Here is a 9,970-nt window from a genome sequence, read left to right on the forward strand (position 1 = left end):
AGAGTTGGGGTTCATCAGGGCACTCTCATATTTACAAGCCAAGCAAAAGAGGAAGATCCAAGAAAAAGTAACTGAGAAGATGCAGCACTTGGGTTGAATACTGCTGAGATGCTACATGGGACTAGAAAAACTCGAGAACGAGAGGTGGAAACGTGTATACAGAAGTGATAGACAACTGTTCCGAGAAGCTTTGCTACGGCAGACTTTTGTTGTTGTTGCTGTGTTTAATGGTGATCTTGGAGCATGCTTGTGTGACAATGGGAAAGATCCAGGAGAGAGGAAAATTGATTCTCAGTGGCGGAGTACTCCACTGTGCAGACCTTGTCCTAATTAATTCCAAGTTCCCAAAGGTGCATTCCAGTTGATTTTCCTACAGTTCAGAACCATAGAGCGTGCCTCCAGCTGTGGCCAGTCATCGGGGGAAAGATCGTCCCTAGTCACCTGGGGACTGGATGGAAGACTGGGGGTGGACCAGCTCAGATCCATTAGGGCAGGTGGGAGAGAGCTCCAAACACAGGCCACAGAGAGGGTGGGACGGCAAGGACAGTAGAGTCACATACAACTGTTTATCATTGACCAGCATACAGAAGAGCCTGCTTCTGAATTTGGGAGATGCTCTCGATACACAAGAATTGACAGCTCCTCAAGGGCAGGGAATGCCTCTGATTCATTCCAATACCCACAGCACCTAGTACAGTAACAGGCACATAGGAGCTACTCAGTAAAGATTTATTGGATGGGCAGTGGATGAAAGAGTGAAGGAAGAAAGGAAGGAAGGCAGAAGGGAAGGAAGAGGAAAGGGAGAGAGTTTTGTAAGATGTGAGATTACTGCCCTTATGGTTCTAATAACCAGTGTGAGTCTCCGTTTGCCTCTTTCTTTAAAACTCTTCAGTTACACCAAGTAAACTAAAGCACTTGTTGAAATTTGAATTTATTAACAATAAATTCAAATTTATTTTGAGCCCTTCTCAATACACACACACACACACACACACACACACTCTCTACCCACACAAAAGCACACAATTTATGCAAATTTGCAGGATTGCTTTCCCTCATTTGTAAAAAGACACTTATGATGCCATAAAGATCAGCGTGGTAAGAAGCCCCTGAAAGGCCCTGAGAAGGGCTGCCTTGTTATTGACCTTGTGAGGCAGAGGCTCTTCAATGCTCTCTTGGCAATGTGAGTTAGCCCCGTGGTAGAACCACCCACCTCGGTGATGAAGCTGGCCTGCTGCCCCATGACAGGGAATCGCAAGGGAAATACAGCCATAGATTTTTGTCTCCAAGAAAGAACCTGGAATCCTTCATCGCTTTGGATGAAGAAACTAAAGGGAAATCTATACTAACTACAGCTGCTTCTGTTTCACTCCCTCCCCATCAACAGCCACTGGGTCTGCTTCTACATGCAATTTATGGCTGTGCAGCTGCTTTGACAACAGGTTTGGAGCTTCTTTGGTTACAGCCATCAGCTGAGCCCCATGCACCCTCTTCTATCTGCCGGGGCTCTGGAGATGTGCTACCAGCTACCGCCACCACAGGGGCCGCAGATGTTCTGCACGGGGAGAGGGGTGAAACTAATGGGTCTGTCACTCTCTTCACCCTGGCCATGCAAACAGCATGGAGTGTCAACTCTGGCTTTCATCAGGCATGGTCAGAAATAAGCTGGGAAGATGAACTTACACCACTCAGCAGCGAAGGATGGCATTCCCTACACTTTTGTTTATCCTGTGACACAAATATATGGGAGCAGCAAAGAGGACCTGCCACCTTTCTTGCCCTATAGTACAGCAAAATATCACTGATGCTCAAATCTTAATCTCCAACCAAGTCCCCCTGCCTTGTGATTCGAACCACTTATCATGTATCCTTCTAGAAATCATCACAACATGCTCAAACTGAACTCACAATCTACCCTCATAACTCCCCTACCAGGCAGCCATCTTCCTAAACTTGTCACCCCTCCAACTTCCTCCAGTAGCCAAGTCCATGAAGTCCTCTTTCTGTCTCTCAAATCCAGCCACCTCTCAGTTTCTCCAGCCATCACTCTTGCTCAGGCTCCAACACATTTATCCTGAATCACCATCACTGTTGTCTAACTCGCCTCACTTCCTCAAGCCTCAGAAACCTCTGCATCTAATGGTACTGTGTCAGCACTCCCTAAGGTGACCCCAATGCACCATGCACTTACATAATGCCCTCCCCTGAGTATGGGCAGTACCTGTGACTTGTTTTTAGCCAATAGAATGTGAATGTGGCAAGGGTGGTGGGATATCACTCTCTTAATCACGTTTCCTTTTATGATAATCCATCTTAGCAAACAGGAGTGAGATTCTCCTGATGACCTTGAAGATGCCAACAGCTATGCTGTGAACTGCCTATGGTGAGCGCCACGTGAAGTGGAACTGTGGGCACCTCTAGGAAATGAGAAAGGCCTTCAGATGACAGCCAGTAAGAAGCCAGGACACTCTGTCACACAGCTGCAGGGAAATGAATTCTGCCAAAAATCTGAATGAACTTGGAAGCAGATTCTTCCCCAGTCAAGTCTCCAGATGAGAATGCAGCCTTGTGAGACTCTGAGAGGAGGACCAGTGATGCTGTACTTGATGAGTGAGGTAACAAACTGTGAGATGGTAAATATGTGGTTGTTTTAAGCCCATAAGTTTGTGGTAAATTGTTACTCAGCAAGAAGAACGGATAAAAACACTAATACTTTCCCCAGTATTTAAACTAATAAAAAAGGGGGTTCAATTATTTACTTCTTCAAACCCCTTATTCTCTTGACTTCTCCTTCCCTGCCCTCAATTCTTTCTAAACCAATAAAGATTTTTTTCTCCAGCATATATTCCTTAAACCCTAGTGCTTCCAAGACTCCTTTCTTGACCACTTCCCTACTAGTTCTTCGTATTCTTTTTAACTGATGTCATCTAATCCCTCTACCTCTGTGCTGATGACTCCCAAACTATGACCTCTCGCCTGAACACCTACTGGACAGATCCAGCTCCCTGGTCTATCAAATCCAACCTGTCCAGAAGTAAAGCTCCCATCTGTTCTGCTAAACCCGCTCTTACTCCCTTTCTCGCCTTCCCATTTTATGGCCAGAACCTAGAGTCCTCCTAGAACCTTTCTCCTCATCATCCTCATGTCCAGTCAACCCCCAAGACCCAATAGTTTTCCTCCTAGTTCTCTAATGTCCAATGCATCCCATACTCCCCATACCTATCACTCGTGCACTGGTCAGGTCTTCATCCTCTGTCATGTGGTGCAAGATCGTATATCACAATGGCCTCTCTGGTTCAATTCTTACCACCCTCAAAATCATCCTCTGCTTTGGGCCGGCCCGGTGGCGCACTGCTATAGTGCGCCGCTTGGGAAGCGCGGCGGCACTCCCGCCGAGGGTTCGGATCCCACGTACAGACCGGTTCCCGCTCACTGGCTGAGCGAGGCGCGGGAGCAGCACCGAGGGTTGCGATCCCGTTGCCAGTCCCGGTCCGGTACGGGGGCGACACTGAGGGTTGCGATCCATTGCTGGACACGGAAAAAGACAAAAAGGAAAAAAAAAAATCATCCTCTGCATAAATGCCAGAGGGGGCTTTCCAAAACACGGTCTGACCATTATTCGAACTGTTCTGCGTAGCATCATGTAAAAGATAACTGCATGCAAGACCCTCCACAACCTGCCCTCTGCCCACCTCTCCAATCTTCCATCATTTTACTAAGCCAATCTTTAATAGTTTTATTAAAGTATAATTAACATATAATAAACTGTACTTATTTAAATTGTACCTATTGATACATTTGGGCACATGTATATATCCATGAAACTATCACCACTATCTAGATTGTGAAAATATCCAGTACTACCAAAAGTCTACTCACGCGCCTTTGTGATACCACCCTTCCTCCCTTCCCCTCCCCTATTTTCCCAAGCAACCACCTATCTGTTGCCTGTCACTACAGATTAGTTTGCATTTTCTAGAGTTTCAAAATAAATGAGTCATCTAGTATTTATTATTATTTTTGTCTGAATTCTTTCACTCAGCATAATTATTTTCATATGCATCCATGTTATTGCATGTACCAATAGTTAATTCATTTTTATTACTGAGTAGTATTCCATTGTATGTCCGTGCCATAAATTGTTTATCCACTCACCTGTTTATGGACAATTGATGGTTTCCAATTTGGGGTTTTTACAAATAAAGGCATTGTGAACATTTGTGTACAAGTCTTTGTGTGGACATATGCCTTCTTTTGTCTTGGGTAAATACCTATGAGTAGGATAGCTGAGTCAGGTATCAGGTATATGTTTTACTTTTGAGGAATCTACCAAACTATTGTTCCAACATGGCTGTCCATTTCCACCAGCCCTATATGAGAGTTCTAATTCCTCTGTATGTTCAACAACACTTGGTATGATCAATCTTTTCATTTAAGGCATTCTAATAGGCATTCCATTATGGTTTTAATTCTCATGTCCCTAACAGCTAATAAGGTTAAACATCTTTTCATGTGTTTATTATCACCCATACATCTTCTTTGGTCAAGTGTCTATTCAAATCTTTTGCATATTTTTTGGAGGAGGAGAGAGTTGGGCATTTTTTTGTTTTCTTATTAAATTTTGAGACTACTTTATATGTTTGGGTAGAAGTTCTTTATGAGATATAAAATTCTATAAATATTTTCCTCAGTTTTTCTTATTTTTCATTCTCTCAACAGTGGGTTTTAAAAAGGCAGAAGTTTGGGGCCGGCCCAGTGGCACACTGCTACAGTGCGCCGCTTGGGAGCGCGGCGGCCCTCCCGCCGAGGGTTCGGATCCCACATACAGACCGGCTGCTCACTGGCTGAGCGAGGTGCGGGCACAACACTGAGGGTTGCGATCCCGTTGCCGGTCTCGGTCCAGTACAGGCGCGACACTGAGGGTTGCGATCCATTGCCGGTCACGAAAAAAGTCAAAAAGGAAAAAAATAAATAAATAAAAAGGCAGAAGTTTTTAACTTTGATGAAGCCTAATGTATAATTTGTTTCCCTTTTATGGGTCATCCTTTTAGTATTGCACCTAAGAAATCCTTGTATAACCCAGGATCACAGAGATTTCCTCCTATGTTTTCCTCAAGAAGTCTAATAGTTTTACATATTATATTTAGGAATAAGATCTATTTTGAGTCGATTTTATGTGGTTGAACTATGGATCAAAGTTTTTTTCTAAAAGCACATACATAGCAAATTGTTCCAGCACCACTTGTTGAAAGACTATTCTTTCTCCTCTAAATTTCCTTTCCATCTTTGTTAAAAATCAGTTGTGCATATATGAGTGGGTTTATTTCTGCACTCTCTGTTCTGTTCCATCACCTATCTTAATGCCAATACCAGACTGTGTTAATTATTGTAGCTTTACAAGAAGTCTTGAAATCAGATAGTATTAAACCTCCAAATTTGTTCTTCTTTTTTAAAGTTGTGAAGATTTGGTCCTTGTGACATACAGCAAATATAGCCAATTCCACTAACTCAACTTCACTGTTTCTCAGTGGAGTGAGCTGCTTCTTGATGCTGGATTGCTGGGTCAAAGAGTATTATAAAAACGGATAATTCACAGCAAATTACTGTCCAGAAAGCTGTCAATTTACACTACCAATAATGTATTGGAGTTCTGCCTTCTTCTCATCCTCATCAACACTAAATAGTAATACTTTATTTTTCCAGTTTTGCCAGTCTAATGTGAAAAAATAGTATCTTATTTCTAAAATTACATTTTACTACATATTAGTGAAACTGGGGAGCTTTTAAATAAATCAAGTGTTTTTTAGATATTTGTTTTTAATCTGTGGGTTCCTATTTATGCTGGTCATGCCTATTCTCTGCTTGCTCTCTCTCCCAGCACAGACTCATTCCTCACCCTTCCACGCCCCGCTCTGGACCATGAAGGCTAATTTGAAAGAACTGTATTGCTCAGGGTCAGATCCCCTAGGGAAGTCCCCTCATCCGGAACTCCAGCTCTCTCCAGGTTACAACAAGCCATTCTTTATGCCTCCCGACTTAGGAATGGAGGCTTTCTGCTTTTGCTACCACCTTTTTTGCTTATTCCCTCAATTCTGGCCACAACTCCATAAACAGTTCCTTCATCAAACTCTTCTTCAATGAAATCCTTTGAGTAAGCCATTGTTTCCTGCTTGTACTTGATGGATACAGTAACTTTTGCCTGTTTTGATATTGCAATTTTACTTTATATCTTATTGGTTGGTAGGAGCTCTTTATATATTATGAATATATTACTCTTTGCTAATATATATGTTGCAAATATTATCCTCCAATTTGTAGTTTGTCTTTTAAGGTGGCCTTTTTTTTTCTACCATAAAAGAGATTCTTTTTCTATTTTTTCTAAGTTTAACTTAATGGTTGCAACACTAAACCTGAGCAAAAGAAAAAGAAAGAAAATGCATCCTAATTCACTCCCAGATTTGATTAGAAAAACTTTTTTATAAATCATTCATAATCCTTTTTCTGGGGTCAGATTAGGTCACTCCTGGAGTTAATATAACCCTGATTACATCCGTCTAGTTTAACACCCAAGTTCTCCCAGTGGTCTACTTAGAGATCCCTTTATAAGAATCCATAGATTGCCATAGACCTTCTAGTTATCTCCTTCTAGTTAACTCCTCTCTCTTCACTTGTCCACTGGCATATGTAGGAAAGATCTAATTTCTCTGATAAACCGTGAGCTCTAGGAAGATGGGGTTATTGTTTCTTTGTCACCACTGCATCCCCAGCTTCCAGCAATAACTGTTTATTTATTGAGAGTCAGTGTGCTGTAAATGTTTGTTGAATGAATGACAAAGGATAAAAAGTATCATTTTTTTCTCTACTTTCCTGCTCCTCAATTCTGTACCATCATGTGATATACCCATGACACATCAACCTACCTGGTGCTGGGCCAATTATTACTGCTTACTGAAGATCCCTCACTTCTTCCATCCCATAAAATATTCATCAATAGTATCTACGTTCCCTAGGAACCTTTAGAAATTGTGCGGGTGGAAGCACAGAGGTGGGCAGCCAGACTTCACACGCAGATCATTTATTTTCTCTGTAGCAAGAATCCTGATAGACTATGAAGCTGTGGGTTTGTCTCCTTTTCTTCATCTTAGAGCTATAAAGGTAGCTCCCCTTTGGAGGGGGTATAGGTAGGGATCAGGATAACTACTCTAAGACAGACAGAAAAAATATTACCATCTGGGAAAAGGAGTAGAATGAATGGTTAGTCGATTTTTAGTGTGGGAAAGCTCAGATGAGGGGCAAGTGAGACAGACTAGGAGGAGGCCCAGGGATAAGGCCGTGGAACGGTACTGGAGTTTGAATACTGGTCCACATCCCTGAGTCATGATAAAATTGAACCATGGCCCAGAAAATGCAGAAGCAGTACACTGGGAAAGCAGCCACTGAGTGATGCGCCCAGGTGTCTGGACCCTGGGCCAGCCTTAGCAGGTTGTCCATGATGTGAGGAGAGCCATGCATTCAACAAACACTGCTCAAATCATTTAGGATACATCAGTGAACAAAACATCGAGTTTATATTTTAGCTATCATCCTTTGCGTGCACTGAACCTTACCCATCACTCTCCAGATACTGCCTACATGGAAACATGAAATCTTACAGGAAAAAGTCCTATAATAACTAATCATTTGTTCACCTGTGGGGTCCACCTTTGACATGCCCCAGGCATTTATAAGCCCTAAGGAGACCACCTCTAGATCTCTAGCAGAGTGGGAAAGGGAGGTTGCCCACGAGGGGTCTGCTGGGACACTCTGAGCTGGGGTAGACGGGATGTGGACATCTCTGGGATATATTCAGTCATTCTTAAGAAAGAATTCAAAATAAAACGTCATTTATTTCAATAGTCTTTCATCACCTCCTCTCCTTCAGAGCATAGGCTGAATGTCAAGCATTTACTTAGTTCTCTTCTCTTATTGCCCCCATTAACATTTAATCAAAATTCCAAAACATTCTTCCAGTGTGGTTAGGACAGGTTAATGATTGCCTGTCACAAAAGAGCTGCTGGGAGAGCCCTTCTTCAGAAACACTCTGACCGAGTCTTCCATGGGACAGGCAACTGTTCTGTGGACCCACATCGTGGCCAACCTTTAGCTGGTTTGTGTTTAAAGACCCCAAGACCCACACTGATGTCCAGAGTCCATTTCTCAGTGCTCCAACCCACTCTAAAATTCTAGAGTCTTCCTCAGAACGTTATCTTTCCTAACACAAAGGCCAATAATATTCTTCTCTGAGAAGATAATCGGCCATCTCACCAGGCATTCTTTGAGATAATAGGTCTAGTGCTCTCTGCCCGAGAGAAATTCAGGAGAAGTTTTCAGCATGAGGGCCTTTTGTGCTTGGGGGAATTTCCTTCTGTTCAACAGGTTTTTGCTTGTTTTAAACATTAACTAGGCAACGTGCCAATCTTGGGCTTGGAGGGCAGGCTCAGTAGGGAAGCAGGTGGGAGGGGGCGCTGCCTTCTGCCCGTGGCATGAGGCCAGCAGTCTGCTCTGTCCACTCCCCTGCAGCCTCCCATTTCTCCTTCAAATGATTCCCAGGAGGACCGGGAATCTGTCTCAACTAGTCCATCAGTGGGTTGAGAGAGAAAATCCAGTTTTGCTTAGGGGAAAAAAAAAATCAAAGAGAAAAAGGTGTGCTTCACCCAGAATCACTGCAAAAATGTGGTTCCCAGCCCCAGCCTTTTGTGAAAGGGGGAAGGTCCTGGGGGTGGTAGCTCGGGAAGCAGCTGATGGGGCAGAAGGAAGTCATCCCCCCAGTTGTTGCTCACAGAGAACTAAGGTTTTTATCAGTAACCTGAGTCTCCACAGGGCCCCCACATGCATTGGAATGTGGTAGCACATGGGGTGTCATTAACCCAAATGTCATCGGAACTTGCTCTTATCTACACGTTCAGCAGAACTTTAGCTTCCTACGATTCCCCCCGAATAGGTGAAAATTTCTGGGACTCCTCGGGGAGGTCTTTATATACTCACACATACCTTATTATTAAGTGTTGTCACCCTGATGTGCAATAGATCTCTTAAAACTTATCACTCTTGTCTGACGAAAACTTTGAACCCTTTGTACCCCATCTCCCCATTTCCCACCCCTACTCCCCCACCCCTCGGAACCATCATTCTGCTCTATCAGTTCGACTTCTTTAGGTTCCACATATAAGCAAGATAATGCAGTACCAAGGTGCTTCAAGAAGTTCACGGAAAGATCTATATTCTCTTTTAATTCTATTTTTCAGTAACCTTTTAAAGTATGCTCCTATTTATCTTTCTGTGCCTGGATTATTTCACATAGCATAACGTCCTCCAGGTTCATCCATGTTTTTACCAAGGTCAAGGGTTCGGGTCCCCATATGCACCAGCTGCCAAAAACTAACAAAACAAAAGTAGGTGTTGGCCTGTTAGCTCAGTTGGTTCGAGCACAGCCTCGTCACATCCATGACAGAAAAGTTTCCTTCCCTTTTATGGCTGAACGGTATTCTATTGTGATTCCACATTTCCTTTATCCACGTACCAGGTTTTCCCGTTCATCTGTTGATGGACGCTTAGGTCGATTCCATCTCTCGACCCCGCCCCCTCGCTCGGCTTCTGTGGCCTCCGGGGACGCGTCGGGGACCCTCGCGGTCAGGTGGGAAAGGAAAGGTACGTACCTGGGGCGAGAGCGCGCGCCAAGCGGACGCGGCGCAGAGGCTCGTGGGAAATGTAGTCTTGTCTGGTCACCGCGCAGCACTCTGGGAAGAGTCTCGGGCCTCCTTCTGCGCATGTGCAGCCATAGCCCCGCCCCTTCGCTCGGCTTCTGTGGCCTCCGGGGAAGCGTCCGGGACCCTCGCGGTCGGGCTGGAAAGGAAAGGTACGTACCTGGGGTGAGAGCGCGCGCCACAGCGGGAGGGGCGCCGTCGTGCCCGGGACGGGGAGCGGGCAGTTC

This window comes from Galeopterus variegatus, unplaced genomic scaffold, assembly GCF_000696425.1.
Source record: "Galeopterus variegatus unplaced genomic scaffold, G_variegatus-3.0.2 Scaffold3673, whole genome shotgun sequence".
Lineage (NCBI taxonomy): Eukaryota > Metazoa > Chordata > Mammalia > Dermoptera > Cynocephalidae > Galeopterus > Galeopterus variegatus.